This window comes from Vulpes vulpes, chromosome 13, assembly GCF_048418805.1.
Source record: "Vulpes vulpes isolate BD-2025 chromosome 13, VulVul3, whole genome shotgun sequence".
NCBI lineage: Eukaryota > Metazoa > Chordata > Mammalia > Carnivora > Canidae > Vulpes > Vulpes vulpes.
This window is the reverse complement of record NC_132792.1, coordinates 27,400,000-27,426,583: the sequence shown is the minus strand read 5'-3', so window position 1 is coordinate 27,426,583 and position 26,584 is coordinate 27,400,000.

Sequence of the window (26,584 nt, the reverse complement as noted above, 5' to 3'; positions counted from 1 at the left end):
ATGCATCTCATGATTTCAGTACTTGGTTTCAGAGATCACTAATGAAAAATTCATTTTGCAATGATGTATTTGAAGTGTGGCTCGGTTTGCTTCTGAATCTCATAACTCCCATCCCATTAGCAAATTTTTTAAGATTAAATGAAATTCTAGAAAAATAGGGGGTTTTGTTCTTTTTCCAAAATTATTATTTTTAAAAATTTTTAAAAACTATTTTTACTTTTAAAATTAAGAACACAATTTTATTGAAACATAAATTTTAAAAAGCAGAATCAGAGAGAGTAAAAAAAAAAGTACCACATTTCCTCATCTTGATTCAAACCCTAAGGTAACCACTATTAAGTCTTTGATATGATTTTGTCTTTTCTTTGCATTCAGAGAAAGACTGTGTGTAGCTTGAGTCTGTTGTCTTAAAAAGTATTGTATTAAACATGTAATTTTGTGATCTGATTTTTTTTCATTTAAGATAACTTTATATCTTTAAGGTCTGTTCTTGTAGATATTCCATCATGCTACTTTGAGAATTAACTTAAAAATCCCTTTGAAGAAGAGATCCATGCATTATTCAAATTGGAGAACACTGATCAACCACATGCTATTGTACTGGATGGCTGTACTGTGCTTTAATTTCATTTGTCTCTCAATGACTTCTGGCTTGTTCCTAGTACTTTACCGTCACAAACAATGCTTCAGTGTGCATCATAATGAAGATATTTTTACATACATTTCCCAGCAATATTATAGGATATTTTCTTTAAAAAGAATTACTGAGTCAAAGGGTAAACACATTATAAATTTTGGTATATACTGCTACATTGACCTCCAAAAGGACTATACCTATTCACACTCCAAGCAGCAGTACATGAGAGTAATCATGACACACTTTCCTCCACACTGAATATATCAATCTTTTAAGCTTTTCATAAATTGATAGACAAAAAAATTACATTAAACTCTAATTTCCTTATTACTAATAAAGTGAGCATTCCATCTGCCTGCCTCTCTCTTCTTCCCTCTCTCCCTCCCCCACCTCATTATTTTTTTTTCTGTAAGTTGCTTTTTCATGATCCTTGTCCATTTCTTTGGACTGAGTTTTCTCACTGCTCTATAAAAGTTCTTTATATACTTTGAATATTCTTTGTTATAGTTATAGCAAATATTTTCTCCCATTTGGTCGTTTTTATCTCCTGTTTGGTGTTTTGCTTTATAGTATCTTTTACTATACAAATTTAATTCTTTAACTGTAAAATTTGTTAATCTTTTCCTTTATCATTTCTGTGCTTTCTATCTTTCTTGGGAAAGTCTTGCCCATGTCAAAGCACTAAAAATTTCACTGGTGTCTTTTACTAGTGCTATTTTTTTATTTTATATTTTGAAATATCTAAAATATGAAACAAAATTTAATAATCTTTCCAATAGAAAGTCAACAGATGTAACACATTAAAGACTTTCTTATCTCCTCAAGCATTGAAAGTACCCATTTGTCATATGACTATTCATACTTTTGGTCACATCTTTTAGGTGAGGTCCTCTGATATCAGCCTTCAGGAAATCAGACAACTCCTCTTCTTCAGTTGTTTAGGGGCGAAATGATTTGAGCTGACACCCTAATATTTTCTATATATTTCTGATTCTGGATTCCTCAACTAAATTAATCTATTTATGTCTTTCTTGACCAATACCAGTGTATCTTTTTTTTTTTTTTAATACCAGTGTATCTTAATTACCTTAGCTTTATACCTTAATTTAAAATTTGAGGGTGCTATTTCTCTTATTTTTCTTTTATCAAATTCTTGAGTATATTTCTCCTACATATATCAAATTCCATGAAAATATCTGCTATTATTTTAATTCAAAACAAATCAAATTATGAATTTGTGGATTTTTGCCACACTGAACTTTCCCATGCAGAAATATGGTATTTTTTCATTTATTCAAGTCTCCCTTTTTTGTCTTCCTTCCTTCCTTCCTTCCTTCCTTCCTTCCTTCCTTCCTTCCTTCCTTCCTTCTTCCTTCCTTCCTTCCTTCTTTTGAGAGAAAACAGGAGGAGGGGCAGAGGGAAAGGAGGGAGAGAATCCTAAGCAGACTCCAAGATGGAGCACAGAGCCCACTCAGGGCTCAATCTCATAACCCTGTGATCATAGTCTGAGCCAAAATCAAGAGTTGGATGCTAAACCAACTGAGCCACCCAGGTGCTCCTAAAGTAGTAATTTTCTGCAGATAAGATTTGAATACTTACTATTTGTTTTTTTTTCCTGAAAACATTACAGATTTTTGGTGTTGCTATAAATGGGATTCTCTTCCACTGACTTCTTAAATTGGCTGTTCTGGATGTATAGAAAATTATACCAACTTTGTATGTTGACTTTGAATCTAGACAACTAACATTTTTTGTTATTTATTTATTTAGCTTTTCCAATCTTATCATCCTCAAGTAAACATACAATTGTGTCTCCTGTGTTGTGATCTAACAGCCTTTAGATGTTTATGAGTACGTGCCCATGTGTTGTTCTTACCTGATTTTGATATCAATGTTATGCTCAAATCATGTTCCATTTTTTTTTGTTTATAGTATAAATTTTAATTTCTCTTGATTTCCTTTTCAACCCAAAATTCATTTAGAAAGGATTAAATGTCTAAGTTATTAGGTGTTTTGCTAGAAAAAAATTTTTTTAAATTTCTTTATTTGTAATTTGATTGAACTATGACCAAATAACATATTCCTATCAAGTCTATTTTTTAAATAATTTTTATATTTTGTGGACTAATATGTAGAGTCTTAGAATTTCCTTACCCGTATACAAATAAAAAAATGGCTGCATATTCTCAGTTCAAGGATACAAATACAAAGTTCTCTATGTTTATTAGATGTAGTTTGATAATTATATTATTTACATCTGCTATATCTTTTTTATACTTTATCAATTAATTTCTGAGAAAAGTGTGTTAAATTTTTCTGCAAAAATTGTAGGTGTGTTCATTTTTTCTTGTATTTCTAATACTTTTGCCTTACATATTTCATAGCTGTGCTTTTAGATTTATATACACCATATCTACTTGTTTGATATAAAATCTTTGTCCTCTAACATTTGCAATATCTCTGTGTCTCATTTAATATTCTCATCCCAGAAAAATTAGAGTTGTTCACAAAAATGCACTTTTTCTCTATTAAGACTACCACAATTCTCTTTTATTTTGTTAACATTTTCCTAGTACATTTCTTTTTCATCTTATTAGTTCCAGTCTTTCTGTGTCCTGATTTTCTTTCCTTTAGATGGGTCTCTTTGAAACAGAAAATTGTTGGATATTGTGTTTTTTGTTTGTTTGTTTGTTTTTTAGTTTATTTGTTGTCTTGTTCATGTGTACTTTGATACTATTTCCCAGCCCAAAACTTGAGATATGTGCCATAATATGTACATGGCATCTGATATGGTAGCAGAAATATCAAAATAAGGACTGCGTTTGAAATATGAGGCATATAACTATTGCATATATGTAATGGTGCTTGAGGATTTTACTCTGGTAACATGTTTAGGATAAGTTGATTCTACCAACTAAAGCATCATCCTTAACGTATACCTTTCCTTTATTATGCATATTCTTTAATATATTCTTTTAGGTATGTCATGAATAAACTCCAAAATCCCTAGTTAAATGATTAGTGAAATATTTCCAAATAGAAAATTAGACAAAATCTGCTTCTACAGAAGGAAAAGGAGTAAAAAGTCAACTTATTAAATATTGTTTCTTCCATTTAGAGATTATTCATCTAAAATTAGAAGGACTTTGGACTCTTGGCCTAGACCAGACATGTCCTACTCATGGAGAAAACATGAAAGAAGTGTTAGTCCAGGCTTCTATAGTTCTAAGATGCACGTCCATATTTTACAAGGTAAACGGTACATAGCAAGAGCTAGTAACAGGCAAAACTGGAAAAGAGCCATATTTGTCTCACCATATTTCTTGATTGGACATCTGGAGTTCTTTGATACATTTCATTTTTTAAAAAAAGATTTTATTATTTATTTATTTATTTATTTATTTATTTATTTATTTATTAGAGAGAGAGAGAGACAGAAAACACATGAGCGGGATGGGGGTGGCGAAGAGAGCAGAAAGAGAGAGAAGTAGACTACCCGCTGAGCCCAGAGCCTACCTAATATGGGGCTTTATCCCAGAACCCTGAGATCACGACAGGAGTCAAAGGCAGACACTTAACCAACTAAGCCACTCAGGTGCCCTATTTGATACGTTTCTATGTGCACGTATTTATGTATCCATATATAATATTTAGAGATCTTGAATGGCCAAAGGAAGGAGAGGAAGAGGGAGGAGGCAAGGGGTTTGTGGGAATGGAAGGAGGAATACAATTTAGGAGTATGAGCTTGGATTATTTGGACATCAAGTTGGAATCAAATTTTAAAGTAGTAAAAGGCAACATGGAGGTCTTGGAATAATCATAGAAAGGAGAAAAGGAAAGCAACTTCTTAAAATTAAGATAAGAATATACTGATGAGGTCATGTTACATAATCCTGTAGCCCTGAAACACACCTTTCAGAAGACATGATTTTAGAAGGTAGAGTGGTGAAGTGACAAGTGCCCAGTTTTAGGATCACACAGGCCTGGGTTTAAACACTGAATCTGCTGCTGACTTTCAGTAAGCAAAATTCTGCATCTCAGGGCTTCTCTCTGTATGCTGTCAGTGATAAAAATGCAAACTAAGTCTGGTTGCTTTGAGGTTTAAATGAAATATTGTATAAAAAGTACCTGAATCATAGAAGTCAGTCAATAAGTAACTGGCATATTAGTGCTTAATTATTTGCATGCAAAATCAAATCTCAAACAAAAGGTTTTTCTTCTAAGCTGACCATCAAGTACACTAGATCCCTTCTGAACACCATTCATCAGAAAATCAAATTTAACAACGGCTACCCACAGGATCCAAGGACCACTGAAAGATGCATTCCCATCAATAACATTTCTTGTCCCTGTCCCACTTTGCTAGAAGATGGTGTTAGAGTTGGCCTGGAGTTTGTGAAGCTAGAAGAGAAAACATTTAGAATTACTCTGCAATAAGCGCATCAAATATATATTCTTAACAACAAATCTAGGCAGTATATACTTTGGTCCCCACATTACATATGAGGCAACTCCATTCAATTAAAGGGAAGTAAATCCATATTCCCACAGCTCATCAGTGGTGGAGACAAAATTCACATTAGACCTGGCTACAAAACCTACTCTCTTTTCATCACCTTTTAATGCCACTGAGAGTCTATTTTGGACAGGTGGTCTTCTATATTTAATGTAACCACTGTTCAGAAAAACAAATACTCGTGCATGCAGAGTTGAGAGAATGGTTTGGGGTGATGATGACATTCAGAATTCATTCTGATTGTTTGTCTTAGGAATTTTAAAGATCAGAACTCATAATAGAACAAAAACAGTAAAATTGGCATGATGCAACAGAACATTGGTAACCGTGAGAGCTGAATCTAATTCTCTTTATTTTAGCCTCAGAAGCTATTTGTGAAACTGCCTGTGACATAGGTTCAAATTCTCTGTTTTCCAGTGAATGTTTTTGCTCCCAATAGTCCATTTCTAGATGCAACAGATGTTCCTTCTAAATGACTCATTACTTGAAACTTAGAGAAAACCTTTTGGGAAGTCAAAAGAAAAAAAGCTTCTTTGCTCTCTCTTGCTGAGCTTCAGAAAACTCAATACACATTTTTTGTGGAGAGTTGTGAGGTGTTTTTTTTTTCCAGTTTTCTCAATAGGCCGAAAGGTCAGGATGGTGTGTTGCATTCTGCCATCATTCACACACAATCCATTCATTGGTTGTTCCTAATACTCATCTTCTTTTTTTCTTTTTCTTTTTTTTTAGTACTCACCTTCAATAGCTGTGTCCAAAAATATCCACCTAATCCCCTCCCCCCCAAAACAAGTTTTAATCTATGATTTACATTAAAATAGCTAAAACCCACACCATAAAGTACCCAATATTGAAAATTTAAAGACTACCTCCATTAAAAACATCTCCGTAGAGGTTCTCTAGTTCTCTTTCCAGAATGAATAATCTTTTATATATTTTATTATCTTTGTATTTTTTTGGTTAGGAATATTGTAGATATGCAAAGCCTAGACCAGAATAAAGCTGTAGCATTAGAGAGAAGCATATATATTTCATAGATACAAATAGGATATAGTCTACAAGGACTGATAAGTGAGTTGCTGTACAAGATGAAGAATAGGGAGAAGGCAAGATCGACTCCCAGGTTTATAGTTGGCCTGGAGGGTGAGGGAGGGTTCAATTTTGAACATTCGATCCAACAAATATATATTGAATACAGACCATACACCTTCATTAACTTGGGTCTGAAAAGAAATTGGTGAACAAAACAATAGAGACCCTGCCCTGTTGTGACTTATAATGTATTAACATGCTAAGACATTCAAATGGTAATCTCAGACAGCTGTCCATAGTGTTCCAGAGAGAAGTCTCTGCTAAGAGGTGCCATTTGAAAGATCCCTCCACATTTGTTCTGGAACTTTACTTGAGACCAATATAGATTTAATAATCACTGATCTAGGCACTGGAAAAGCTGCCACAGATAACGCAAAGCCTCTGCTGTAATAAAGCTTGCATTCTAGTGGGAGAAAACAGACAATAAACCAAGGACTTTATGATGTATCAGGAGGACATAAATACTATGAAAAAATAGAAAGCAGGGCAAGGGGAGAGAATAGGAGAGGTAAGTAGAAATGGTGTTATAAATAGGCAGGGCCACCCTGTCTCTCCATAATGAGGGGACAGGGCATGCTAACCTCTGGGGGAAGAGCGTTGCAGACCCAGGAAATGGCAATTAAAACTGGAGTGTGTGGTGTGTCCCAGAAACTGCCAGGAGGCCAAAGCATGTGAATGAAGTTCAGTGAGCAGCAGAAGACAGAGATGCAGTACGAGTGGGGTAAGATCCCATAGAGCTTTGTGGGCCAGAAGGACTTTAGACTTTCTCTTTAGTGAATTAAAAGACCACTGGAGATTTCTAAGAAGGGTGATGTGATCTGACTTATATAAGTAAGGATCACTGGCTATTAGGTGAAGAAGAGACTTCACACAGGGTTAACCCAGATAATTTACATTGGACCTCAGTCTAAATGGTTCTTAAATAATTAAATGCTTTCCACTTCTGTCTTTCTTCCAGCTTTCCTTTTATAGAGTTGCTTCCTGCATACAGTTGGCCTGGGAGAGCTGGCTGTGTAGTTTAGAAGGTTATTCTGTTTCAGAATCTAACAGGGGCCAGGAAGCCAAACCTAGAGGAAGCAAGCAAATTGTAGATGGATGTAGGCTTTTAGGAATTAGAGTAAAGGAGACATTTGCAATTCTTCTACATGATGCAGGCAGTTCTGTAAAGGTAGAGATTCAAGGCAGAAGTCTCTTCCAGAAACAGACATTCATTTCTGTGGGGAGCAATACTGGGTCCCTCAGGAACCTGAAGGCAGCAGTGAGTAGAAGGTGGGTGGCATTGCAAAGACAATAATGAAGAAAACTCCCCATGTTCAGCTGGGAACAAAGGAAGGCTGATGTGGCTGCCTTTCAGGGGAACTTGGGTCTGACGTAGGTGCACAAGGGGAACTCCATACAGCCACGCTGAGTGGGGAAAGCCCAAAAGTGAGAGACAACTGAGGAAAAGAAGCCACACTGTGTTTTGCACTGAGTTTGCTCATGCTCAGGGAGCTAAGAGCCTTGAGGTTGTTTTTAGCATGAGAAAGTTCTAACAACAAATGGTTTACTTGTGCCTACATGCCTGAAGGTATTTTGGTATGTAGTTTTTAAACCAAGCATCAGCATTATTGTTTGCTTATACAGTTCAATCAGAATCAAATAGGGCTTTAAAAAAAAAAAAAAAACTGCCTTTGCATTTTCTCAAACCCTTTAAAGCATGTAGCCCTTGAGATTTTTGCAAGAATCCTTCTCATTTCTAGCAAGAGCTCTGTGTTCTCAACCATGCTACATGTTAGAATCAACTGGGGAAAATTTTAATATTATTATTTGATGCACCATCACAGAAAAGAGATGATAATCCACAGACTGGGAGAACATATTTGCCAAAGACACAACCGATAAAAGATTGTTACCTAAAATACACAAAGAACTCTTACAACTCAACAACTTAAAAAAAAAAGAAAAAGAACAACCTTGTTAAAAAAATAGGTAGAAGACATGAATGGACATCTCATCAAAAAAATGATATGCAAATAGAAAATAAGCATATGAAAAGATACCCCACTGTCATATGTCACCAGGAAAATGCAAATGAAAACAATAATGAGATACTGTTGTTGTTGTTTTTTTTTTTTTTTTTTGAGATACTGTTACACACCTATCAGATGGCCAAAATCTAGAACAGTGACAACACCAAATGTCGGTATGGAGAACCAGGAGTAACAGGAGCTCTCATTCATTGCTGGTAGGAATGCAAAATGGTACAGCTATTTTGGAAGACAGTGTGGCAGGTTCTTTCAAAACTAAACATACTCTTGCCGTATGATCTAGCCATTGCACTCCTCGGTATTTACTCAAATGAGGTGAAAACTTACATTCACACAAAAACCTGCACATGGATATTTATAGCACTTTTATTTATAATTGCCAGAACTTGGATGCCTTTCAATACGTGAATGGATAAACTGTGGTTCTTCCAGACAATGGCATATTATTTAGGGCTAAAAGGAAAAGATCAAGCCATGAAAAGACGTGAAGTGATCTTAAATATAAATTACTAAATGAGAGAAGCCAATCTGAGAAGACCACACACAGTATGAGTCTTAATGATATGACATTTGGAAAAGACATATCTATGAAAATAGTAAAAAGATCAGTAATTGCAAAGGATTAATAGGGAGAGAGATATGAATAGGCAGTGAAGGCCCAGAGGACCTTTGGTGTAGTGAAAATGTATGATCCTACATTGTTGGAGATGCACCATTGTACATCTGTCCAAGTCACAGAGTGCATGCTAACCATGAACTGTAATGTACACTGTGGACTTTTAGTGATAATTATGCATTGATACAGATTCATCAACTATAACAAATATACTACTCTCCTATAGGATGTTGGCAGTAGAGGCAGGGTGTATGGGAATTCTCTTTACAGTTGACCCTTAAATAATTCATGAGTTAAGGGCACCAAGGCACTGTGTAGTCAAAAATCTGCATATAACTTTTAAGTCCCTCAAAACTTAACTACTAATAGCCTACTGTTGACTGGAAGCCTTAATGATAACATAAACAGTTGATTAACACATATTTTGTGTGTTATATGTATTATATACTATATTTTTGCAATAAAGTAAGCTAGAGAAAAGAAAATGTTATTAAAAATCATAAAGGAAATAAAATACATTTATAGAACTGTGCTGTACTTATTTTTTAAAAAATCCATGTATAAGTGGACTTGTGTAGTTCAATCTACGGTTATTCAAGGGTTGACTGTACTTTCTAGTCAACTTTTCTGTGAACCTGAAACTGCTCTAAAAAAGTATCTATTTAAAAGAGAAAAAATGAAAAAATAAATAAATAAAAGAGAAAAAATAATGTTCCAGTCCCCATCCACAAAGATTCAAATTCAACTTGCCAATAGTAAGGCCAAAACTTTGGTGCGATTTTATTTAAGCTCACTGAGTGATCTTGAAGTGCTTCCAGGTTAAGAACCATCATTCCAAGTAAACATGACAACCAGGTGTCAGGCAGATAAATGATTTCTGGCTTTCGGCTTTCTTGCTGAATTCTAATTAAATTAGTATTTACACAGTTGTTTATAATTCTCTACCAAAAGGCATTCATAACTTTTTCCCACTGTGATACTAGCAAAATGCCAAATGATCTCTTTAATAAAGGAAAATAGGAAATTAAAAATTTTAAATAAAAGCTGTAACTTTATGGTTTGTTTATGCCTTTAAACAACATCTATAGTTCTCTTTATCCTAATCTCTAAGGCTTAAAACCTGTCTTTCTGCAATGTAGCAGTATTTGAGGCTCTAAATAAAGTGAATTGTGGTTTCCATTCTGTCATTTACTATTAAAAATGAAGGACATCAGAGTAAACAAATAATGATCAAGGAAAATATCTAAGTACATCAATTGCCAATGGAGAGATTTTGTTGGTTGGTGTAGTAACTAAGAGGAGAGGAATGACAGATGGCACATTTTGATGTTTGTAGAGCATAAGGACTGAGGACAGATTTCTCTTCTAATTAGCTATGTCTTCCTTAAAAGAGGAGGGTCTGAAAAACCCAGTCAGATGCTGCTTTGGAAAATTCTAATAATCTGAAGGCTGGGCAGTATGAGTAAATTATCTACAACTTATCCCTTTGCTGTGATGTGGCTTGCCTCAAGCCACTGTCCTTCCTCCTTTGACTAAATGCCTTCTATATTTCTATCTCTAAAGAATAGCTAAATATGCACATGGAAACAAGTACCCTGCTCTTCCTGTGATAGGAATTGCTTAGGCCATCAGAGGATCCCATCACTAATCAAACCAAAACAACCTGTAGAAATTATAATATTAATAACAGCTCACATTTACTGAACACTTGTTATGTCAGGTTTTCTGTTAAGTAATATAAATTATCTCATTTAAGTCTAACAACAACCATATGATGGAGGTGTTATTTTAAGCCCCATTTTATAGATTAAAGAGAGAAGTTCCTATGATCTGAATGCAGAGCCTGTCATCTTGCAGTCGTATTGGCAGATATCCCAGTGTGTGCAGCCTAGTTCTAGACATGATTCAAAGTTGGAGAATCTATGTGAATTCTCCTGCAGTAAAAATCCATACCTAAAAACAAGGTTTCCTCACCAAGGTCGTATAGACTACTGATGCAAAAAATCCCTGGACTGTTAGCAATCAACCAGAAAACCAAGGCCCTCGTTCTTTCTTACATATAAGATTCATCTATGGAACTGATAGAAAAAAAAAAAAAAAGAATCTCTGGTCCCAGTCTCAGAGATTCTGATGTAGTTGATATAGGTTGGAACTTAGGCTTTGGGATTTTTACATATTCCCCAGGCAGATCAGCTACATAATTTGCAGAGCTCATTTCAAAATAAAAGTACAGGACTGTTTAAAAATGAAGAAGGTTAAGATGGCAAGAGCACAACAGAAACCAAGTGCGGAGCCCTTCTTTGAATAAGGCGCCGTTTGACTACAAGGGTAACACACCCCTGAAAATGGCCCTGCACCACATGATGTCAATATGTTAAAACTTTGAAAGCCATTAGACCAAGGGGTTCCCCAGCTAGGCCTCACTCCTGTAGCTAGGGTGGCTTTTCATCATCATCATCACTGTCTTCACACATATTAAGCTGTTTGCGAGCATCACTTAATCCCTGCAATAAATAACATTATGAAGGGAAAAACTGCAATTATATCCCCGTTTTTCAGATAAGCAAACTAAGGCTTTGCTAAATTAAGTATTGTTCCTGGTGTCTTTGAGGAATAGGCAGTGGCTTTGCCTACATTGAGACCTGGCCACCCAGATTCTGAATCCTACACTCTTCATCATTGCCCTAACTATAGCTCCATGAGTAGTTTTTTCTTTTTCTTTTTCTTTTTTTTAAGGAATTCTCTGTGTAACTCCAGCACTAAAGAAAAAGCAAGATACTATGCATGGAAACAGATTCATGTCTAAAAATTCATATGACTTATTCTTTTGATACATCTTATTGTACCTTCATTTATTATTTTTGCTTTGCTTCTCTTTTTATTTTGCTGATATATTGCATATACACTAGCTGGAATATACATAAACATGAATATACCTAGATAGGAATATGATTTGTATAAAATTTCACTTATAAAGCTCAGAAAGGGATTCGGAAGCTCCCAAACCTATGTCTTCTGCAGCTACTCCCCTTCACAGTGTCTTTGGGGAGGATATTACCAACAGAGCACACACTCTAAGGAGGAGGATGGCTTCTTAACCTGCACTCAGGAATGTGCAATAGCTTTGTTCACTGACTAGTAGTTTCCCCGTGCACCCTACACTAAAGATGAAGATGGTGGAAATAAGCAGACATCTATCCCAGGGATCATTTCATTGGGTCCTCAGGGACACTCTGGAGAGTGGCTCTGTGTCATCACTTCCTACTGCACACTTAAACACATTTGTTGAGGGGAAGTTCAGTTCATGCAGCTCTCTCAAATAAAAAGATAATATACTTTCCTCCCCACTCTCCTTTCCAGGCTGCGTATGTCATGGCTATTTCTCATCCTAGCCTTTAGCTCACAGTCTTACAGTCCTGTGTACCATGAAGGCCATACCTTAGACCATAAACAATGGAAGCACAGGGAATGAGTTCTATTCAGTTTTATACCTTCAGCTTTTGACACAGGCACATACTTGGCCTTCAATGTTTATTAAGTGAATGAACGCAAGTGTGAATGAATGAACAGCTTTCAAAAAGAGTGAATTGTGAAATGTACACATTCACCTGCAATATGAAAGCCCTTCAAAGACTTTATTCTTCTCCCCACCCTTTTTGTGACTTAGTTCTGCAGAGACTTGCTATACTTTTTGACAGCATTTCACTTATTTTCATTTATGTTCCTCTGTGGGTTCTAAATAACTCCTTACTTTTCCAGTTATCATTTGTATTTTACAGAAATTCTTCAAAGGATTTGCTTCTACAGCTTCAGAGAGTTGTCTTGGGAGCTACTATTTATCTTAGCTTTTGGAGGGATTTTGATTCCCAGCAAAAGGCTGCAACATGGAAAGTACAAACTCATTATTATCCAAGCTCTTGACAGTGACTGGGGACTAAAATTATTAGGTTGGTTTTAGCTCACCTTTCCAATTTTCATTTCCTCCTATTTATATTCTCTCATATCTTCTAGTTCCTATACTTGCCAAGATAATTTCAAAAGCACTGACTATAAGACAGAAGTTTCAATATATACTCATAATCAACCCCTTGCATTTTTATTTTATATGGATTGTCTGCATACTTAGGCAGTCCTACTTTTCCCACAGAGTTTTGTACATAAGGATAATCTCTAGTATAAGCCTTGTGCTTTTAACAGCATTTTTCAATTTGTGAGTGTTGTCTAACATAGAGTCACATGTCCCAACTTAGTCTTTCTACCCAGTGGTCATGGATACCTACAATTCTAGGTCAATAATAATAACTTTTAGCCCCAGACTAGCATCAGCCCCCAGGTCTGTGTTCATCTTTTTCTGTGATCTCAGCATTCTCTTATTTTCTGGCTCTTCAAGGATTCCCATACCTTCTTGTGAACCAAACACATCATTTTGAAGGTGTTTTGCTGTGGCAGAGAGCTAACAGTCCCTAATACCACAATACTGTTGGAAGTAGGATTCTGTGGTTTTAATTATGAACAAGATCCTGGTTTTAACACCTTCCTCCTGCCCCACATCTTCCCTTTGTTTAGACAATTCTTCTTCATTCTTTAAAACCCAGTTTGGAGAGAATTTTATCTGAAGCCTTTCTATCTAGACAATGAATAACTTCTTCCTGTCTGCTGTTTCTATAATTATACAACATTCCCTCATTGTACCTATCATATTGTATTTTGTTAATAAGACTCTTTTTCTCACTAAAGCATAAGTTTCTTGAGGGCAGAGGCCAAATAATACCTGTCTTTTCCCAACCAGGTTCCTAGTACAGTATCTAGCAGACAATAAAAAAAAATAAAAATTACAGAAAGGATTTAAGTCCTGTTGCTTTCTTTATTTTTTTTAAGATTTTATTTATTATTCATGAGATACAGAGAGAGAGAGAGGGAGAGAGTCAGAGACACAAGCAGAGCGAGTAGCAGCCTCCATGCAGGGAGCCCATGTGGGACGCAATCCCGGAACTCCGGGATCACGTCCTGAGCCAAAGGCAGATGCTCAATCGCTGAGCCACCCAGGCATCCCAATCCTGTTGCTTTCTTAATGTACATTGCGACTCAACTGGTCCTTCCACTGCTGACTGATAAATTTACACTGGGAAGACAGCTGAAAGGCCTTCACTGTGACTGTTGTTTGTACTTGATCAACTTCATTCCAGTGACTGAAATGTCAAAGATGGAACAAAAACAACTACTGGGTTCAAGAATAATGATTAGTTCTCTATTTTCATACACACACACACACACACATATACAACATAACATCTATGAAGCTGCATTTCCAAGTGGCTGTAGGAAAACTATCTGTTCTCGACTCAAAGGCAACACTTCTTTTCTTTGAGAAATAAACTCCTTCTCCTAAATAAGATTTATTAAGATACCGGGCAGCCTGGGTGGCTCAGTGGTTTAACGCCACCTTCGGCCCAGGTTGTGATCCTGGAGACCCGGGATCGAGTCCAAAGTCGGGCTCCCTGCATGGAGCCTGCTCCTCCCTCTGCCTGTGTCTCTGCCTCTCTCTCATTCTGTATCTATCATGAATAAATAAAATTTTTTAAAAAAATTTTTTTAAAGATTTACTAAGATACAAAATCACAGAATTACCCCTGATTGCTGACATCATCCCATTAAAAACAAAACCCTACTTCTTTAAACCCTCCCCAAATCACTTAACACAAGCCCAAATCCTATAGTTTTCCTAACACCCTTTTACAAAGGCATCCCATGGAGTGTGTTCTCCATCATGTCGTAAGTCATAAATCCACCTTGATGAACTGCAGGTGTGTTCCTGGTAGTATTTGGCTCTCTGACCCACCTCTCTTTTCTGGAACAGTTTGATCTTCCTACTTCAAGTTTCCCATCTTCAAGTCTTAGAATAGCCTTATTTTAGTATTACTACTGCCTTCATGGTGCTTAAAACTTATAAGAACCTTACCTACTATGTAATTGAGATTGTATATTATTGTTTAAATGATTCATGCCATATACATCAAGTCATATACATAATTTAGAACATATCCAGCAATATTACCCTACTTTTATTTTATATCCTGGGCAAATGGCATCTCTTCAGAGTCTAAGACAGTGCTTTTCAAACTTTCACGTACATGAGAATCACCTGGGGGCTAAAACACATATTTCAAGGCCCCACTTCCAAAACTGCTGATTCAGTAGGTTCAGGATAGGCCAATGAATTGCATTTCTGACAAGTTCTCAGGTGATGCAGAAGCTGTTGTTCTGTGGACAAGCTTTGAGAATCACAAGCCTAAGAATTCAAGGGGGAGCCTAGGATTTCTCAAACCATTATATGCAACCTCTGGGGATCAAAAAACAATCTCAAGGGTCCAGGAGCCCTCCATAAAATTTTTAAATCTTGTGTATCTACTTAATAAGTATCTGAAGAAAATTAAACATCTGGATTTCTGCCTCATTGTTGACTACTGCTATATAATTTCATATTTGCATTTAGGATTATAATTATACCAACACCAAGAGTAGTAGTTTAGTTGCCATTAATAAGACTGGCCAATGGGATGAGAACAGAGGTGGACTAAATACATAAATGATGTGTCCTTGGTGAAGATCAAGTGAGATTATAAATGCTATTTGAGTAGACTTAGCAGTAATTTGAATAGAGAAACATGCCAGAGAAAAAGGACTGGCACAAATGGACAATCCCATGGCACAGGAAAACATAAGCATGTCAAATTCAAAAGAACTCATGAAATAGCAATCAGAACCATATTCTCTTTGTAAATGGTGCTTTAGTTTCAGAAAAATATAATCTGTCATATAAACTCAATATTATTATTATGCATTATATTTGAGTGAGGTATGGTTTGAATCCAGATAAATAAGTGAATAGATCTCTTTTCATTGAGATGTTTTGGCATAATTTAGAAAGAGCAGAGCCCATAATCTTTTCAGTCTTATCAGTCTTATCATAATCTAATCTGTCAACTTCATGGATAAACTGGAGGTCAGCCATGTGGAACAAAGGTAGATCTAAATTGCCAATTATAGAAACAAGAACCTGGCTATTTCAATCTGAAAATCAAATGCTGGGGCAGGGGGTGGGGTAGGGGGAATGGGATAAATGGAGTATGGGTCTTAAGGAGGGCACTTGTGATGAGCTCAGAGTGTTGTATGTAAGTGATGAATCCTGAATTCTACTCTTGAAACCGATATTGTACTGTATGTTGATTACCTAAAATTAAAATAAAAAATGCCAGGGAAATCTAATTCCTTAAATCCTCCCTGTGAAGTAACAAAAAATAAGGGAAAGGAATGGATTTTTAGAAAGGCATAAAGTAAATCTAAATTTCAAATAGATGTGGATAGAAAATAGGACAGAAATGGAGAAGACTGAGAAAATGACCCCCAAAAAAGAAGACAATGAAATAAAGTCAATGGAAATATGTCTGAGAATAAAAGATCTCTGGAAAGGTCAAAGACATATTATGCCTTATATTCGATAAGAATATGAAATCTAATTATTATGACAAGGTTTATACAAGAAACCCATGAATCTTTTTCTTCCTGCTGTGCTAGAATCATTCATCAACTATATATAAACTTTAATCAAACAAGCTGAAAAACCAGCAATGTCATACCGAGTAAACAAACGATCTTATTTTCAATAAGTAGATATATTTGAACAATTCAACAATTCACAAATGTTGTTGAGTCCTTACTCTGCCCCAGGAATTGTGCTGGGCATCAGACATACAATGGTAAATAAAATATATATAATCTCCATCTAAATGGAGTTTATAGGATTGAAGGGACTACGGGAAACAACCAAGAAGTTCTAGAACATCAGAAATCACTCACAGGGGAGAGACATGAACCTATGAAAATTAACAGAGACACCCAACCAGGTTTAGAGGGTCAGAAATGCTATGGAAGTTGGAAATGGGGGGATGCACAACAGGCCTGAACTCTATTTTCTTCCTCTGGGGGATGCCTAGAAAGAGATGCCGCAGTTAAATCCCTTCATGAACATGAGACCTGATGGTATGTCTTCAGGGGGCAGAAGGAAAGTCCTCTTTATGAAATTGTCTAACTGTGGTCTACCTACTTTGCTTACAATAACTAAACTTGGAATTTACACCTCACTAGAGAACATCATGGAAACTATGTGATGAATGGGGTATATAAAGGAGATATTCTATAACTGAAATAGCTCCTTTGCATACATCACTCAAGCATCATTTACAACCTCACATTTTCTAATGTACATCCTAATATGGGAAAAACAGACTTTTGGGACCTTTGTCTATAGGGTTGGGCATTTTCATGTTTCACTTGAGGGTTGCAATTCCCCACATGTTCTGAATTTGACAATTCAACCTTCAGTGTCATCTCAGAAATGACAAACTGTGACTTAAGGAGTAAGCAGGAGTTGGCCAGATAAAATCATCATGAGGGGCGGAAAAGGAGAGGCACTGGGAATGACAGAAAACTGGGTTAAGAGCAGAAGAAACAGTTTGTGAAAGAAGAAACAGTTTGGAGAGGCGAACAAGCTTTTATTGAGAGCAAAGAGTGAAAGACACAGCAAGCAGAAGCCAAATCCTAGAAGGCTCTGGGGCCCAGGTAAAAAGCTTGCAAATCACTCCCAGAGGAAAAGAATACAATTATGATGGTTGAAGAATAGAAATGACCTGGCTTGAATTTTAGAAAGAGTGTTCTATAGTACAGAAAAAGCATTAGATAAAGTCAAGAAGACAAGATAGGAAGCTATTAAAATACTAAGAGTGTATCTACACTAAACACTCCAATTAAAAGTTGGAGATTGTCACTTGAAAGAATTTCCCTGATGGAAATACATACTGGATGTGCCAAACAAGACTTACAAGTATAATTTTGGAAGTATTGTGTACAAATAGCCCCAAACTGGAAACAACCTAAATTTTGATCAACAATGAAATGGATAAATATATTATGGAATATTCATGAAATGCAAGATACAGCAATGGAAATGAACAAACTTCTGCTATTCACAACAGCAAGAATGAATCTCACAAATGTAACATCGAGCTAAACAAGTCAGACACAGTTAATGCATCTTCCATGATTTCCTTTATATAAAATATCAGAATCAGGCAAAATTAATCCATAGTATTAGAAGTTAGATCCATGATTACTTTTGAAGTAGAACAGTACCTGGAAGGTGCTAAGGAACTCCTGGGATGCTGGCAATATTCTCTTTCTGGGTGGTGGCATCACTGGTGTTCACTTTGCAGTAAACAGATTAGTTTATGCTTTTTCTTCTGTATGCCTGTTACGTTTCAATGTCAAAATTACTTAGACCATAAAGCTGAGGTTTATAGCCCTAGAAGAGAGAATATAAAGCAATCCACTAAGGAAAAAAAAAGTGTCAAATTTTGTGATTTTTGTTCCAAAATAGTCTTGAAAGCAGTGGTTTTCCATTATAAGAACCAGGAATTTGAAAGAGCAAACAATCTGTATGTGGCTTGCTTTTTCTGTGGGAAGTTTCTGATGGACTTCGGGGATTTCTAAAAATGTGGTTTTATTGATTAAAAGCAAAGCCTAGAAGACCCAAAACATAGAACAGGGAAAAGCATGTGATAGCACAAGAGTAACTTTGTTAACACCCAGACAGGTGATCAAAACATCTTATGGGGCTGTGGGGGAAGAGGGGAATTTGACAACTCAAAAAGAAAAGTGGGACGCCTGTATGGTTTCCCAGGGTCCTGGGATCGAATCCTGCATCAGTTCCCCGTGGGGAGTCTGCCTCTCCCCCTGCCTATGTCTCTGCCTTTCTGTGTGTCTCTCATAAGTAAGTAAATAAAATCTTTAAAAAAAAAGAAGAAGAAGAAGAAAAAGCAAAAGAGTTAGACGTACGTGTGGAGCGCCTGAGCCTCTGTCTCGTCCTCCCTCCCATTATAATCCCAGGCAGCACGTCAGAGTGAGGAACCCCGGGGCATGGAGGCAAGGGCCTTTCTTCCCAGGCATTAGCCCAAAGAAATAGCAAACCTCTGGGAGAAGCTCTGCATCCAAACACCAGAGAGTGGAGAAGCAATGGGTATGGAACAGTCAGGGAGAAAAAGTGGATCTAATACACCCCTCCAGGTCTTCTCCAGCTCAAAAGCCAGTTGGTAGAAGATCTAACGATTCTTAGGTCGCAAGAGAGGCATAGAAATTAACAGTAGACCAAAAGAAAGCTGATAGCTGAAGGCAGATGCAGACCCTGGCGCCCAGATAACTGGAGCTTATGATGGAGATGTCAGTGTGCAGATGCAGCAGCAGCAGACACTGACCCATGGGACCTACGAGGGCCAGGCACCCATCAGGATACGCGAGCAAGGTCAGCGATGACCATGGAATCTGCACATCACCCGCCCCGTGGTGGTACCCGGGCCCTGACCCTAGACACCACCCAAGGAGATAAGGGGAAGGAAGGGGAGGACGGGCACAGAGACTCCGCTCTGAGTGGAAATGACTGAATTTCTGCTTTTCACCACCAAGCAGAAATGAGGAATAAAGTTTTATTTTTGCAAACCCTCAGTCTGTGACTATAAACCATTTAACTGCTGCACAGAAAAAGATTTACATGCAGTTCTGAGGCCCCAGTTGGTATGTCCTCCACATCCAAAAAGATGCTTCTTGCAAGGTTTGGGGAAAGAAACGAAGGAAAGTATGTGTCTTTTATGGATAAAGCAGGAATAATTATCCAAACTCCTAGGGTTACTATAAAGATTCTGGAACATGATGAAAGTGTTACTGAGAGAGAGATGGGAAAGGAAAGAAGCCTCTGTTCTTTTTGCTGCCCCAGTAAAGAAATACAGGACAGAGAAACAAAAGTAAAGCAGACCAAAGTTTTACTAAAGTACATTCCAAGAGAGAAGCAGCTGGTCAAGAAAGACAGAGGCTTCTGGAACCCCTCCCAACGTTTGAGTAACAGTCCTGGATTATATAAGTAGCCAACTACACCTGTCCTTTCCCATGATGTATTCAAAATACCTGCCGGGGTAGGAAACTGCAACATTATCTCTATCCTGGAGACAGAGGGCACATAAGAACAAGAGGCTGCTTTGTCTTTAAAAATATTTTTAAGTGTTTTTAAAGGCTGCCGGGACGCTGTGACCACAGACCAATGGCTAGATCGGTGGAATGGGGAGGCCCTGGTTTGGGGCTCTCCATCAGGACATCTAAGGTCCATCCCCCTGTCCCTTGTGCCTAGCTCCCTGCCTCACAAAAGCAGCTGCTGCCACCAAGTAAGAATCAGGAGATATCCATCCCTCTGTCCAGGAATGGGAAGGTTGAAAGAGATCTCTGAGGACCCTCTGGTCCAACCACCAGTCTTTATGAAGGAAAACGTGAAACACTGAAGGCAAATCATTGTTTGATCTCGTTTTGTAGATTTCAGGCCTGGAAATTTTACAGTCCATGCTGGTGTTCCTCTCAGACACAGTCAACAATACTTCCCAACTCTTTCCTAGCATTTATGCCATTTCTTCCCATTATAGCCCTTGTGAAAGAGACAATAATTAACTATGTCCTTTTCTGTGACTTTTCTTTCACTGGAAAATAGTCATCAAAGCATCATTTCCTCTTCTTTTTATGTAAGCTAAATAATTTCAACTCATTTAACCTTTCTTCACTAGTCCTGTTTGAGATTATATTGTTTTTAATTCTCAGCACTAAAAATGTTTTAAAAAGATGTGAAGAACAAAATGGAACATGATGCTTTGGTAAGCAGGAAAATTACTTCTCAATTTTTATGACGTAAACAATGCTATTTCTTTGAAACAATAGTCAAACATTGCAACTTTGTAGAAATTTATTTTTTAGAATTTGTAGGAAATTGTAGAATTTTCTACAAATGTAGAAAATCCACAAAATTCATTTGTAGAAAAATTCTTTTAAAGACGTAACTACACATTGGATTTTGCCCTGTTTATCACATCTTTAACAACAGAGGAAAATTAAGAGGAAGGTCGGTGACTTTACTCATGTTCAAATTGCTAGTCAGGGCTAGTTAGCATTAGAACTGGAATTCTAACTCCCTCTGCTCTCTCACCTGCTCCCCATGTCTCTGCTCACCATCATCTCTCACCTGGGCCCCTGTATTTGCCCACTAACTGTTCAATCCCACATGCATTCTTGTCTCCCACCTTTCATCTACACTGTATACTTTAGCTAGAGATCTCTTCAAAAACATAATGTCAATGTCTTGATTAAAATACTTCAGTGAGGGACGCCTGGGTGGCTCAGTGGTTGAGCATCTGCCTTTGGCTCAGGGCATGATCCTGGGGTCCAGGATCGAGTCCCACATCAGGCTCCTTGCTGGGAGCCTGCTTCTCCCTCTGTCTGTGTCTCTGCCTCTCTCTCTCTCTCTCTCTCTCTCTCTCTTTCTCTGTGTGTGTCTATCATGAATAAATAAATAAAATATTTTTAAAAATAAAATAAAATACTTCAATGATTTTCCCATGTATGTTTGTGGAGAGGGGGCTGTTTTCATTTTTATCTATTTTTGGCACTTTCTTATTTCATGCACTAGAGGGGCTTGACACTTATCATGTATATTCCTGCCCAGTTCTAGAATCAGGGGTTCTTCAAGGAGCCCTACGTCCTTTTATTGGAGAATGGTATTAAAAAACAAGATCTGGAAGCTAGGTGTGCTTATTGCCATTTGGGTATCATCACTTTTAGGCCTTCTTAACTCACAGGATAAGAAAATATATGTATATTACTAGCACATATACTAGCCCATGGACATACACACATGTACAGATACATATGCATAGCCATCTGTATCTATATGCAACTAAACATGAGATCATACTGAGGTCTCTGGCTCTAATCCAGTACCACGTGGATATCTCTAAGTTCCTTTTCTTACTTGTCTATAGCCTCCATTCCAACAGTAAGAGAACTTGACCCCACCATCTTCCATCCATTTATTTAATCATTTAATTCCAGTATATACATATAGTGGTATAAGAATTATTAATTCATCCCCCAGTGAGATAAAAGTTTATCAACTACAGTTCTCTTGTAAAGCTCTTTCTGCCTTTACTCTTCTTGCAGATCATTTCCAGTGCTACTTAGGTCAGCATTTTCCCCCCAATCCCTTCAGTGAGGTTGTTTTATACATTTGTGATACAGTTGCAATTTGTATTTATTCTATGATCCACTGGCCGCCTAAATGATTTCTTGAAGATTTATTATTAAGGTTATCAAAATCACCATTTCAGTGTTACTGCCAGTTTAACTTCTGGTTCTGGTAAGCAGGTTTCAGCAGCGACTCTCCAGATTCACCCATCTCTCCAGGTTTCGGCATGACACCTAGCCCTATGACCTCCACTCTCTGATGAGTCCAAGAAAAGTCACTTATGTTCAGGCTATTTCACTTTTTCTTGTTGTAAGCTCATTACATGTTGGAGCTAAAAACATATTTACTTTTTAATGTCCATTTTCTCCCTAATTCTAAGCCCTGTGAAGACAAGATCATGTCAGTTTTGCTCACTGCTATAATCAAACACCTACTTCAAGTTCTAGCACATAATAAATCCTGAATAAATATTTGTTAAATGGGTGAAAAAATGAATAACTCAAGTCCAAATGCAAATCCAGTGATTTTTTCCTATGACACATGTTTCCCTGGCATTATTTTATCTTTAGACAGTCTTTTTACCAATCCATATTTTGTGTTTCATAATCTTCCTTTAGGTCATACTTATAGCTGTGGAAGAAAATAACTCTGCATTAATGACAATTATTCATTCAATGTTTTAGCAGAAAGAAATGTCATAACCTCTCTCAATATCCCATTCCTATTACCATCACTGCTAGACATTTTTTAAAGCAATTACTATTTATTGGACTCAGAACACTGGTGCTTTGATGCCATAATGATTTTAAATAAAGAATAGAAAACCGGTTTTCCTCCACATTGTTTAAATAGTTGGCCCCTCTAAATCTGACTCTGCTCTTCCTGAAATTCAAGTTGACAAACTTTCTTCAACCAAGAAATTAAGCCAAACTTCAGGGCTCTGCAGGTTAAGTAGCTAACCAAAGCTTCACACTATTTAGATGCTGAGAGCAAGACATGTTTTTCTCTGTGGCAGAATAATTACCTTGACTGCTTTGCCACAAATCTGTAGATGTTTAAAGATTTCTTTAAAAAGCCTATAAATACAGGCACCATGAGGAGATTACTAAGCAAGGCAGGAAATCCAATGGTTTCTATAATTTTTCATCTACAAAAAGATTATTTGCATGAATCAGTATGTGATTTATACACTCTTACCTCTAACATACACTCCTTACTCCTAACACACAGTCTTACTTCTAACAACACATTCCTTACCAAAGCTACATTTGTTAACTTTCCTCAAGTGAAGTGCATAATCTCCTAAAGAGATTCTCATATGTTGCTTGTGGGAGTGTACATTGATATGATCTTTATGTATCAAAAACTTAAGTATTCACACAGAATTCTCTCTTCTAGGAATAATTTCCAAGGAAATAACTAAGGGAGTATGAGAAGATTTAGTAACAAAGATGTTAATCACATAGCATCTGGAGTTGTAAAAAAAATTAAAAACACCCTAAACATCCAACTATACTGGATTGATTGATTAAATAGTGATGCAATCATACAACGGAACATTCTGCACCCATTAAATATTATATTGCAAAGGTGTATTTATTAAAAAGCAAATATTGAGCTGGAGAGTTAAAATTTTAACTTCAAAACAGTTTGCATCATATAATTTCAGAAATAGATTTATTGATGTTGATAGATGATAGATGGATAGATAGGTAAACCTGGATAGAACTAAAGATATGCTTCAAAATATTCACAGCAATTGTTTCTGAGTGGCAATATTTCTCTTCTTATTACATTTTCTGATGTTTCTAATACATGCATTTGGGGACTTCTTTAAAAAGATGTACTCAGCCCATAGTTATTATCTTCGCACTCTGATCTGGTCATATTGCAATTTCCAGGTGCAACTAGAGTGCTCCTGAAGAGCCAGGGTTGATACAACTAGAAAGAATAGCCATGTTGCTAGAGACCTTGGATATGAGATCATGGGTGTTATCTGCTGAGGAAAGATATGACCAGAAATCACTCCTTTGTTGTTCCCTCTTTTTCAAAAATGGAGCTAAAATATATAAAACAGGAAAAAGAATAGAATTAGAATATTATACTTAGCAATGTCAAGATGACAAAATTTCTGTGGCAGAAACAAAGCTGGAACTAGAATAGGATAGATATATGGTTTTCATATTGGGGCATAATTTTAAGGGAATCCATTTTCATATCCTCAATTTTCATGGGCATTCTTTCATATCATCAGAGAGATTCCCTCCCCCCACATCCCCTTTAAAATTGGTCTTCTCTCATTTTATATAAGAAAGATATCTTCATGACTCATTCTAAATCTAATTGCATCATTGTTGTAGGGTGTAAAAACATCGAGGACACCAGCAAAAGACTAGAGTGTGTGTGCAGGAGAGTCTCTTTGGTTGATTAATCAAGATTTTTTCTTCCTATCTTCCTGTGTCTGACAGATTTCTGATAATAATGAAATATATCACCTTAGAAATATAGTGGTATGTTGGCCCTTGTAAGAATGTTCTGGGGTGCTTGTGTGGCTCAGTTGGTTAAGCATCTGCCTTAAGCTCAGGGCATGATCCCAGGGTCCTGGGATAGTTAGGCTGCCTCCTCAGCAGGAAGCCTGCTTCTCCTTCTCCCTTGGCCTGCTGATCTCTCTCTCTCTCTGTGTCAAATTAAAAAAAAGTCCCAAAATTACAAATATTAGAGTGGGCAATCACCACCTCTTGCCTTTCTCAGACTCTTTTCAGAAATTAAATTGCTCCCTATGAGAGAAACTAAGGAGAACAAAATGAAGGAAGCATTTTTTAAAAACTCTAAAAGCTAAAAATTGCTCTTATAATATGAGCAAACTTTTTTTAGATATCTGTAATATTCATAAAAGAAAAGCACCATTTTGCCAAGTAGAAAAGCTTGGTGATGCTGAGCCTTTAAAGAATATTTTCTAAGACTATTCAATTTTTTTAGTTATAATGGAAAGTACATTCACAAATAAAAATTTTATGATTTCTTCTAGATCTATGTGCATTATTCAATGAGATCCTTAAACTATAACTTATCAAATTAAACTGTAAAAAATGTATTTTTTAAAGATTTTATTTATTTGTTCATGAGAGACACACAGAGAGAGGCAGAGACACGGAGGGAGAAGCAGGCTCCCTGCAGGGAGCCCATGCAGGACTCTATCCTAGGATCCCAGGACCATGCCCTGAGCCAAAGGCAGATGCTCCACTACTGAGCCACTCCAGGCGTCCCTGTAAAATACTTATTCTAATGATATATTAGTTCATCTTATAAAGTGGTTAATATTTTCTAGCCCCTATTAAATAATATACAATTATCTGCTATTTGCCAGGTAAGCATAGCAATAAGAATATTTTTCTTTTGGAAAGTACATAGGAGGAGGGGGGCGGGGCAAGACAGTGGAGGAGTAGGGTCCCCAAGTCACTTGGCCCTACCAACTTACATAGATAACTTTCAAACCATCCTGAAAACCTATGAATTCAACCTGAGATTTAAAGAGAGAACAGCTGGAACGCTACAGAGAGAAGGGTTTTTGCTGCTAACAAGGTAGGAAGAGGGAAAAAAAATAAAGAAAGAAGCATCCAGTGGGGGCGGGGAGGGCCCAGGACAGCGGGGATGCTCCTGCCCCGCGCCCCGAACTGTGCGGGTCAGCGCCCCCACCTCCACCGGAGCATCCAGGCTCCTGCGGACTGGGAGCTGCGGTAGTTACTGGGGAGCTGACTTCCAGGGCTGGGGGGTGGCCGTCGCCAGTGGTGGTATCCCTCCTGGTGTCACCCTGTGCCTGGGAGGGGCGGCCGCCAGGGAACAGGGGCCTCACAGGGTACACAGCTCCCACTGAGCTGGTACCTGGCAGGGTGGGGGGAAATCTCCCCAAGTGCACACACCTGAGAGTCAGCACAGCAGGCCCCTCCCCCAGAAGACCAGCTAGAAGGACCGGGAAGAGCAAGTTCTTGGCAGAGCAGCGCTGGAAAGCTCCAGGGGAAGTCGATGGATTAACAATATATAAAACCAGAGGGTACCCCTCCTTTTATTTTTTTCCTTTTTCCAGTACAACTCATTTTTATATCAGACTATAAATTTCCAATTTTTTTCTCTTTTCCCACCTTAACTACAATATTTTACCACCTCTTCATTTTTAAATTTCTTACTTTTAAACTTTCATATTTCTACAATTACAGGTCCTAGATATATTTTCCACTTCTAGAATCCCTTCAACATACTTAATTTAATTTTGGGAGATATACAAGATATGTTTTTTGGTTTTGGTTTGTGTTTTTTGTTTTCTCTGCCTCATTTTGTTCTACCATGGCAGAAGTTGATACCTTCTAAAACATGACCAGCATGCGCCCAGAACCAAGTGGTATACCGTGCTGGTTCATTCTGTAAGATTCCTCATTCCCATTCTGCCCCCCTCTTTGATCTCATTTATGTTTTGGCAGTCAATGGTGGAGTTCTCTACAAGTATTTCTGGTTTATATAAATTTGGGGCTGAGCATCTTCTAACATACAGAACTTAATACACTCAGAACCAAGAGGATCACCATCTAGGACCCCTCAG